Genomic DNA, 9,449 nt, shown 5'->3' on the forward strand with positions numbered 1-9,449 from the left:
TGAAAATGCATTGTAAACCATTTGTGTGCTCAGTGTTACACATTTCTCTGTTCTGCTGGCCTGTAAGGTTTTTGCTCAGTCTTTTAATACAACAACTTGGATTGGTGTTTTGATTAAAAAAAAAAAAGTTCTTTTAAAAATGCCAGGGATTTTTTTTATCCTAGTTCACAACCACTGGAAAGGGCCTGATTGTGAGTGGAATTGATTCTTATCATGATAGCAAACCCAAACACACCACTGATAATGTCATCATCCTGACCATCATCATCATCATCATCATAAAAAAAGAAGAAGCAGGAGATGAAGATACAGACAAATTTTATTTGTATAGCACTGTTACAAAGTGCTTTGAACAAAGCAAAAGAACCACCTACAGCAAAAGCATACAGACAGCATCAATAAAAGACCACAGTAAAAGAACCAACATAGAACCCGGCCAACACAACATCAGAAGACATCATAAGAACCTGTGCATCATCTGCAGGAACCCAGCAACATAAAGTGAGACAAAGAGGGCCAAAGAGTTAAGATTGAAAAGAAGAAAAGATTAAAACCATAAAAGCAATGAAATAAGATATAATAAAACAATAAATAATTCAAAATAATGAAATAAAGGGGAAGTAAAATGCACTAAAACATAAAAGTATTGAAATGAATAGGCAGTACAAGCATTAAAAGAAAGGAGACAAAAAAGGCTCAAGCAATAGAAACAGAGCTAGGCGATAGAATAAAGACATCAAATAAATTAATCCCAAAAGAGAGAATTATTTTAGGTTTGGAGGGAATAAACACAATTAGAACACTAAAAAGAAATAAGGAAAAAGTAAACAGGAAGATAAGTTAAAAGGTGATAAAAGAACGACATCACATAAAAGCAAGTCTGTAAAGGTGAGCTCTAAGGAGGGATTTAACCCTTTAGGGATTGTTTCAGTAGTCACACTCAGGCTGCTAAGCACAGAAATGAGCTTTTCATACAAGGGCTATGAAAAATATCATACATTAATATCTTATTCAACTTTAATTGAGCTGATTTATTTCACCTACAACTGACCTAATTATTGATACCAAACATTCATTAATTTTTGAAGATTTTAACCCTTTAAATACCAGTTTTTGTCATGATGCCAATATGTGTTTTTAGATGAAAAAAAAAACAGAAAAATAATTTTCAATAAACTACATGCAAAGCATTTTTTTGTGACACAGTATCACAGCCTGGGATATGTTTATGATTAGCAGCAGCTTTGATTTTTATGCATTATTATTTTTTGTGCAACGTCACAAACTCACTCTCAAGTTGCTAAGTACAAAAATGTGCTTTTCATACGGTAGCTATAAGGAATATTATACATTAATATTTAATTCTACTTTCATTTAGCTATTTTTTCCACCTTCTGATCTTATTATTGATATCAAATATTCATGAATCTTTTAAGATTTTAACCCTTTAAATGCCAGTTTTTGTCATAATGCCACCATGTTTTTTAAGAAACAAAACCAACAGTAAAAAGAGAATTATTTTCAGTATACTTCATGCAAATTATTTTTTGGTGTTAAATTATTATAGCCTGGAATGTGTCAATGATTAGCAGCAACATTGGTTATAACAGTATTATGCATTATTGTTTTTTGCATGTTTCACATATTTTTTTCTCTATATGCCAAATATGGTCAAAATAATGCCATCTGGTGGAGAGTAGTAAAAATGTTAAATTCCAAGGCAATATTCCAGACTGGCACCAAGACATAATAAAATGCATGCATTATGCTTTAAGGGAAGTGAAATTTTAAAAAATGCACTTTGAATGGGTGTTAATGGGGCATTTTTTGCACTTAACAGCTTGAGTGTAACTCTTGTTGTTAAACTATATATTTTAAACTTGCTGTAGGAGCTGAGCTGGAAATAACAAGATTAAACAAAAATACACAATCTTGCCAAAACTCATGCTGTATACATGAACACAGAAAAAAAAAATAAAAAAGTAAAGAATGAAAACATGTTGAATGTGCAGAACCTCCTCTAAAGGTTACAGGAGATAGAAGCCTGGTGTAATATACAAAACATTTCATGAGAAAATAAACAAGACAGTCTCCCCAAAAGCGTTTAAGCTATGCTAAGTGTAATGGGAGGTCACACTAAACCCTGACTTTTGCTTTAAGGAGACCTTTATGTTCTGAAAACTCTGCATTGTTATGCTAGTATGTATTTTCTGGTTGCATCTTTATTAAGATCCTGATTATTCTATATGGTTGAAAACTTCACAGTTAGTGGTGCTCTTAGATGTTTGCATGTTTTTGTTGCTACTTTTCTTTAAGTTATGTGTTCATGCATTATTGACCTGTTCTTTAACAATTCTGTGAAAATTCCCATGGTGGTGCCATGCATGAATTCGTCCTCTGAAATGCAGATAGAGGCCAGTTTTGTTTCATTGTGGAAGGCCAAATGGTTCACGTGTGGGCGTTTTTTCAGCCAAGTTCCAGCGGTGGGTCAGAGTTGATTTCTCTGCTCTCAGAGGGAGTGAGTGTGAAGCAAAGAATTTTTTTTAATGGGTGTGAATTCCCTTTCAGTGTCTTCATCTTTGGCCCAATTCTTCCTGCGTAGCTAAAAATGAGTTAGACCTGAATGCAGCCCTAAATATAGGAACACAAAGCAGACTAAATATAACAACAATCAGGATACAATACCTGGGGGAATCTTTCTAGTGGGCATCTGTGCCTGTTTATGCGACACTCTCTACAATAGTAGAGTCAGTAATCTCAGATGAACTCTGCACACTTTGATTGGCAGGGTAAAATTTGCCCTTCTGTAGCCTAGTAACAAGCCAGCGTGATTAAAATGCAGCTTAAAGTGGTCTCACTTTCAAATAGAGAAGTGAAAGGCTGGCACGCTTTGATGATCTGCTCTTGTTCTTGCTTGGTTTGTCTCCTCTTCTCATGTGCGTTCAGATCAAACACAGCTGAAAATGAGGATGGGTCAGTCTTGAAGCTATGCTGTGTGAAACCTATAGGCTTCCTCATCACATGCTGCACAGAAAAAAAAATCCCTCCCCAGATGACCTTCTCACATCAAAGCTCCAACTATATGAAGCGGTACCAAGATCCCCTTATATCCCCACTCATTAGTCTGATGGGCTGTAAGGCAAACAGAGCGTGGAGATACTGTAACATGGGAAATGAAGGACAGGTCTTTAACTTCTACCCAAATTAAAATGAAAACGTAAGCAAGTTTCTCTCTGTGAGGTCAAACATATCAGGAAAAGTTTGCAGAAGGTTATTTGCGGGTGTTTGCAGCAAGGCAAAGCAAGGATGCTCAGAAAATGTAACTCTGCAAAGCATGGATCTATCATGTGGAACATTTGCACTGGTTAATTAGATGCGTTATAAATTAGTCACATGGTTTTTATAGTTTAAGTATTTTTAATTATTCTTGGAGTGTTCTTTTGTCTCCTTGGTGTAATGGTAGCCAGGAATACTGATTAACCAGTGACTGGACCTCCAGACACAGGTGTCTTTATACTACAATACTTGAGACACATTCCCTGCACTCAGGTAATCCCATTTCATTAACTATGAGACTACTAGCACCAGCAGACTACAACAGATCCAGTTCTGCATTCTCTACAGAAACTGGACCTTCATTGCTGACATCATTGTTCTTTAAAACTCATTCCTGTTCAAAGACAAGGCTGAGCTTTTAAACTTTTAGGTCCTACTGATCCTAAAGAAGTGAGAGAAATTAAAAACACTGTCAGACAGAAGCCTAGGAGGTCGATCCTCTACCATACAGTCTAATTCAACCCAACAATTCTGAGTCTATCTGCCTTGAGTGTGTAACACAAAGTCTCCTGACATGTAAGATGCACATTCGTCCTACATCCCTAAGACACTCATACTAAACTCGAACCTCAGAGCATCACAAAAAATGTTCCACAGCTGCAGGTAAACGCCACTTTAATCCTCATAAAAGCCTGAATATGCTTTCAAAAATATCACAGTTTCTGTTGACAGCTAAAAGCTGGGATAAAAGCTACGTGTTGTCGCTTTGCTTCCTAAAACGCTTTTATCATGTTGACGTCTGCCTCTACAAAGATACTTAAACAAGTTTTTCCTCAGTGTCAGTAAAACCCCCCAGAGAACTGCCAAATTCAACAGGCTGAGAGTCTTAAACTGACTGATCCGCACAGCCATGAAGCCATGAGAACAGATGAAACAGTCACGTGCACCATGGTTGACATAAAGCAGCCGTCAGACGTGGTATCATACAAAGCTTCTCCTCATGACTGACCCTGGCTTAATCGCAGCCAGATGAGGTTAATGATGGTTAGATGGAACTTCAGTGTGACAGAAGCCTGTTTGATCCTAATCCTCAATGTGGAGAGATGCATAATCCTGTAAACTTGAACCTGTGATGGTGGTTTAAAAGGAAAGCTGTAAGGAAATGTGTCACTGCAGTCATAAATCTATAGGTGGTGATGTCAGCACATTTTCACTTCCTTTTCCCACATAAAAACAAACCCATTGAGGCAGAATTTCACTTCTGTTTTCCATTTAAAACCTGGGGTGTTATTCTGATATATTAACCTCAAAGAGAAGAAGTGAGAATGATCGGGGTGGGATGGGAAGTTGTAAGACAATCACTGACAAAAACCCGGCAACATCAGGATGAATTTGTAGGTTTAAATAAACCCACTCCCCCAGTCATGCAACAAAAGTAACTGGCCGTGGCAGTGAAGTAGCAGCCATTTTTTATTCCAATCTCTTAATCCAGTGGTTCTCAACCTTTTCAGCCTGCGACCCCCTAAATAAAGGTGTCTGATGAGACCAGGGACCCCCACTGTACCTGAAGATGGATCAACACAGCCATGCACTTTCAAGACAGTCATCTGCAGACAAGGTCACCCATAAGGGGGGAAAATGGGAGAGCTTTCTGGTGCCCAGCCAAACTGGGGTCCAGCAAAATCATGGTCCATTATAAAGTTAGGTTGTGATATCCATATTTTATATCTAACCTGATAAAACAACCACTCTTATCAAAGAAACAAATATCTTTTAAATCATTTGTGTAGTAAATAGCCTTCTTAAAAATGTGAATCCCTTTTGTTGGAAAAAAATAAAATAAAATGTGTTTCAAAAATTGCTAAATTGACTTAAAAATGGCAAGAAAGGTGGAAAAGTGGTATAATTGGGTTTTAAAAGAAGCAGAAATGGGTTAGAAGTGGCAACAATTAGATAAAAATGGCAAAACATCAATGGCAAAAATGGGTTAAAGTGGAAAAAAATGGCATAAATAGTTGTAAAAGGGACTCCAAAAGTGGCTGAAATGGCTTTAAATTGGCAAAAATGTGTGGAGATTTGGTGAAAAAAAAAATTGAATAAAAAAGTTATATAAACTGGCAAAAAAGTGTTAACTAAGGAAGAGAAAATAGACAGATATTTGCAGAAATTTGTTAAACAGCAAAATTTGGCATATCAGATAGTGAAATGTGGGTTAAATGGGAAAAATTGGGTGTAAAAAAAATGGTAAAAAGGGGTTAATAGTGACAATAATGGGTCAACAGAGGCAAAATTAATCTTACGTGGCAAGAATTGGTTTAAAAGTGGCAAAAACAGGCAGAAAAAAGTGGTGGAAAGAGTTTAAAACTGACAAAAATAGGTGTTAAATGGTAAAAATGTGTTAAAATTGGTGGAAAAAAATGGAAAAAAATTGGGATTAAAATTGGTGTTAAGTGGCAACCATGCTCATGTTTGGTGTAATCTTTTTCGGCACTGCCTCAACTTTATAAAATGAAAACCATATGGCTTTAAGTTTAATTTTCTGTATTAGATATAGGGCTAAAAACCATGAAAAATTCCAGTGTCAGTCCTGTACAGCATGGCCCACTGTCCCCTATGTGTAACATGATTTTATATCAAATTAAAATGATCATATTTCCTGTTTTACTTGACCTATTGATATCAAACAAAAACTGAGAGAAAGCTTAAAGATCATGCTTTCCACATGAAGTGATTGCAATGCAAAATGTGGCTTTGTTTTCATGCTGTCATGTTACAAAAGTAGCGTATGATGATATCACGCCAGCATGATCATGGACCCCTAAGAGCTACAGACTCAAATATCGGTCTCTGGCAGATATGAACATTTCTGCCAATTTTTACAGCCAACATCGGCCATACATATCAGCAGTTGGAATCATCTTTTGGCCTAAATATCAGAATGTATTAATGTATCATCAGGTATAGGTGGTTGCTTCAGGCACCACACACTCAAGGAGGACCTTTGTGGGGCCTGAACATTAAAAACAACGACCAGACTGTCTACTTTCTCGCTCCTCTCTCAGCTCAGCTTGACTCAGCCTCTCTTTGAACCAGAGACACTTGGTGTTTTTACAATAAAAAAGGGGTTGGCATCAGGATCAGCTAAAATGAGTTTGGAAATATCTTCATTTTGGATATTAGCAAAAATCTAATATGATGCATCTCTACTTTGTAAACAATCAGTAAAGTCACAAGTGGACAAGCCTCCATCCTTAACCCAGTGCCCTATGTGTAAAGAAAAAACCATAAGAAGTGCCCTCTTTGAAGCCCCCATGGTGGAAAAGTTGACAAAGTGCCCTGTAGGTTACCTCCAGTGTGGACCTGATTGACAAATTTCCCACTAGGGTTCCCTTCTGATGGATAATATGCATTAGAGTGCCCTCCAGGATGCCCTCTCAGGGAAACACCACATGCTCCTTATAAAGTTAAATTACACTGACATCCTCCCTTCTGTTCCGTTGTGAAATAAATGGTTTAATAGTTCATAATTTCTTATCTGTTTTATGGTAGTAGTGTAATAGGTATAATCAAATTATGAAACATGATTTTACCTACACTACTGCATGTCACACCTTTGATATTTTTAGAAAACATTCAGGTCATTCCAGTCAAGATGTACTGATAAAACCAAATACTTTCCATGCTTAAGACTGCCGAGGGATTCATGTAGTAAATTAATTATCAAAAACAATCTCTAAAGCACTTTCTCAAAACAACTAAAATGCTTATATGTTCACAGAAATATCATATAGACCTTTAAAATGCACTTTGACATAAGCCTTTCCATGTGCTGACCCCGATGCTGATGTGATCATAAGAAAAAGACATATGAGACAGTTTTGATTATCTAAAGCAGGATAGTATAGGATAGAATTAATAAGGTTTTTATTACTGCGAGTGTTGAATGCCAAAAACAATTTAAAAAATATGTAACAACTTTTAAAAAAAACTGTTGATCAACAGATTAATAAATATTTTGATTTAACGAATAGATTTGCAGTCAAAAAGTGTCTTTCTTGCCTGTATTTGTAGAATGAGTCGATGGCGCCCTCTAGTGGCTAAAATGCCCATTAACAAAGAGCTGGCCAGATAACCCGAAACTGAGGTGTCATTTATCACCTGTCTGGATTCAGTTCATAGAAACGGCTGGTTTGTGATGTTGTAATTTCTGTAAAAAGCACATTCTTGTATTTATGTTACCTTCAGCCCGACTGGTCCTTTCGATGCAAACTATTATTTCACACAAAGCTGCTAAAGCCTCAGCTCCACATGACTCACTCTGTCTGTCTCAGCACTATTTTGAATCCTTTCACAGCCAGTAACAGGAAGTTATTCGTTTGACGTTAAACCTGAAGGGGACAATAGCAGAGGTTTTATTTATGGCGCTGACCAGAGAATGGTCTCACCACTGGGTCTTACTGTAAATGAGTCTTTCCAAAGTAGGAAGTAAGCTACGCCGCTGTTTGTTATGCTGCCTTCATGGGTTGTCGGATGTTACAAGTAAGTGAAGACAAAAACGATCCAGCAGTTTTGGTAAGTTGGCCCTTAAGGGTCAACTGCAAAAAAAAAAAAAAAAAGTTTGTGAGCGAGGTGGAAAACATTTAATTATATACCCTATATATTAGATGAAATTCAGCAAAAACACACAAAAAAAATATTTTAGTAAAAAGAGATTCAACAAAAGGTAAAAAGGAAGTACTGAAACACTATTTGTGAAATGTTTGTGTTTCCAAAAATGTTTTTTCCAGCTAATAAAATACATTTGTGGTTTACTAAAATACCCTTGTGCTTCACCAGTTTTTTATGCCTTTCATGAAAAATCTTATAAATTTGTCATTTTATTTATTTATATGTTGCATTTGTTGCGCTGATTTTTATGTTCATGTTTTTGCAATTCATTCAGTGTTTTCTCATTTCATAAAACTTTAGATTTTACATCAATTCTCATTTAAGTGCCTTTTCCTTTCATTTTCTGTTTTCTGTGTTATTTAGAAATTTATTTGAAGTTCAGCAAAGTTATTCCATGAAATGCTTTTTAAATTACATTTTTCAAATATTAATATATATTATTGTTGAAGGATTTTAGTGTTTTTTAGTTTTCTGTTTTGTAAAAATGTCTGTGTTTATATTTATTTAATATATTCATTATTTAAATATCTGTAATGTTACTGATTTTAAAAATATGTGATATTTTCAGATGATACAAATTTATTCAGCTCTGGTAAAAATTTGAAAAAGCTTTTGTGTGGTGCAGCAAGGGAGCTGGAAAATCTCAAAAACTTGATTTGATATCAATAAATTATCTCTAAACATTAAGAAAACTAACATTTGTTTCTGTGAATCAAAAAGAATCTGGTGGTAAAATAAAATTTTAAATTTGTAATTTCGACATTGAAAAAAAATTTTTTTAGACCAAATTCCTTTGGGTTGTGACTGACCAAAAGTTAACATGGAAATAAATTGAATACATTAAAGGAAAAATGTCAAAGTCAGTAGCAATCCTGTTTAGATCCAGAAATGTATTAAATTTTAAGGCTTTTAATCTAATCTAATCAAATTCATTTAATTTATTAATTATTGATTTTTTTGTTTTTACTTGTTATGTCGAAATGTGGGAATCTACATTCAAAACAATCCTAAATTTAATAACAAAATAGTAAAAACCAGTCATGAATTTGAGAGATGAGTATTATGATCACACAGATCCACTTTTTCTAAATTCCCATGTTATGAAGTTTTATGATTTGTATCGCTACAAAACAATGCAAACAATGTTCAGAGCACAATCAAAGACACTCCCTGACTCAGTACAAAAATACTTTTCAGTCAGGACAGTCGATATAATCTTAGAAGCGTGTGTAAGTTCCACAAAAAAAAGGTACGAAAAGGAGCTGTGTTTCTAATGCTGGAGCTAAATACTTAAATGCAAATATAAATTTAAGAACATGTAATCCAATTTTGTATTTTTTCTATAGCTATCTTGAAACTTACACATGTGATTGATTTCTCTGTTGCTGATTTTTTCCTTTGCATTTCTGGAAGTTGGTAGCTTAAGTTGATGAGAATGTAGGATAGGCTTTTAAACGCAGTTTGCTTCTGTCTATGCCTTTTAAGTCACTTTTCAGTATATACAG

The sequence above is a fragment of the Cheilinus undulatus genome, linkage group 9 (assembly GCF_018320785.1).
Source record: "Cheilinus undulatus linkage group 9, ASM1832078v1, whole genome shotgun sequence".
Lineage (NCBI taxonomy): Eukaryota > Metazoa > Chordata > Actinopteri > Labriformes > Labridae > Cheilinus > Cheilinus undulatus.